This window comes from Rhincodon typus, unplaced genomic scaffold, assembly GCF_021869965.1.
Source record: "Rhincodon typus isolate 14 unplaced genomic scaffold, sRhiTyp1.1 hic_rhity00011721, whole genome shotgun sequence".
In the NCBI taxonomy this organism is placed as follows: domain Eukaryota; kingdom Metazoa; phylum Chordata; class Chondrichthyes; order Orectolobiformes; family Rhincodontidae; genus Rhincodon; species Rhincodon typus.
Genome location: NW_025977359.1, coordinates 1 through 1,643, shown reverse-complemented (window position 1 = coordinate 1,643; position 1,643 = coordinate 1). Strand labels below are relative to the sequence as shown.

At 55.5% G+C, this 1,643-nt stretch overlaps 1 long non-coding RNA gene across 1 annotated transcript; it reads right to left on the bottom strand.

Annotated features, from left to right (window-relative positions):
* Positions 1-267: 267 nt before the first annotated feature.
* On the bottom strand, positions 268-958 carry LOC125482526. The gene is made up of 2 exons (XR_007261671.1): positions 822-958; positions 268-565 (listed from the first exon to the last, which is right to left on the bottom strand). It is a non-coding gene; the product is annotated as an uncharacterized LOC125482526 (long non-coding RNA).
* Positions 959-1,643: the final 685 nt, after the last annotated feature.

Genomic DNA, 1,643 nt, shown 5'->3' with positions numbered 1-1,643 from the left:
AAAAAAAAAGGAGCCCATCACCAGAAGAAGAGCTCAGACACGCAAGAAGGCGAAATACAGGAGGGGAGGGGGGCAGATTCCAAAAGGCGTCCCTGAGCGGGACGATGCCAGTCTGGACACCCCCCTCCCCATCCTCTGTGAGAGAGGTCGTCACTTTTGCAACGTAGGGGTGGCGCGAGGCTAGTCTCCCACCCCCAACCCCGTCACCTCTGGTATCTTAGTTTTAAAGGACCCCCAAAAGATGCCCCGCTACCCCTCCCTTCGGGATGTCGATTTTGTTGTTGTTGTTGTTGTTGTTGTTGTTGTTGTTTTAAAGCCCCTGTCTACCCGCGGTATTTGGTTTGCGCGTCAGATCGCGCCGAATGGAGCAGCAGCCGAACCGGCTCAGAGCGGAGACACCTTGGCTGCGTTTTGTGTTTTCTCATGGCGTTCGGCGAGGTTTCTTCCGAGGTCCGTGAGCCCCCGACTCTCCGCCAGCACTTCAGCCCATCTCCTTCCACTGCCGGTAGAAATCCAGGATGTTCTTCACGTCCACGCCACTGCTCTGTGCTGCCCGCAGCGCAACCTGCGTCAGAGCGCAGACAGAGAGAGAGAGAGAGAGAGAGAGGACAGCGGTCAGACGCAGGGGACACTCCCAGGCTTGCGAGCACCCCCTCCAGTCTACCTTCACTGCCAACCCCCTCCCTGTCCCCGTCACCCCCTCCACCACCCCCAGCCCCCTAAATCCCCTCCCTATCACTCCCTCACGAAGGTGGGGGTGGTGGGGGAGGGAAGAGTGGAAACAGGGTCAGAAAGATTCCTGTTGCCTTAGTGCGGGTCACCTGTACGTGGCTGGAGAGCGCGCCCGGATCATCTGGTGAGAATTCCGTCAGGATAGTGACCATCCCTGCCAGCTCCTCCTCTCCGCTGCCCTGCGACACAGTCAGTTGCTTGCAGCTGTCCAGGATCTTGTACAAATGCCTGACACAAAACAACGCACACTCCAACAGTGAGACAACACTCAACGCTCCACGTCTCACACCCACTTGGCGGGAAACGGGGACTAATGCTCCAGAGGCAGGGATTCAAATCTCTGCCAGCAGAAACTGGAAGAATTAAATTTAATTCATGAAATAATTTAGGAATTAAACTCTAGTCTTGGTAACAGCTACTGGGTTGTCATACAAAGTCTTCTGCTTCGCTGATGTCCTTTGAGGAAGGAAATCTGTTACGCTTACCCAGTCTGTGGCTCCAGTCCCCTGACAAAGTGGCAGTTTCTCAACTGCCCATTAACAGGGAAAAGCATTGGATTAGGGAAGAAATGGCAGCCTCGCCAATGACGGAATAGACATCACTAAACTCCATCTCAATCTTTAACAGCGCTTGGAGTAATATATTTACATACCAGCGGGGGCTGTCGGAGGGCCAGCGCCGAGGGGAGCGGGGGCTGTCGGAGGGTCAGCGCCGAGGGGAGAGGGGGCTGTCGGAGGGTCAGCGCTGATGAACAGGGACAACGACTGCCCTCTGGTTTAAGAAGCAACTCATGCATGGGGAACCGATAATCCGGGCTCATTCGCGCCGCATCTGTGCCAACAGGCTTGCCAAAACAGGCTGCAAACACCAGAGCACAGACCAACTCTCCACGCTGCTTCTTCACCTGTCAA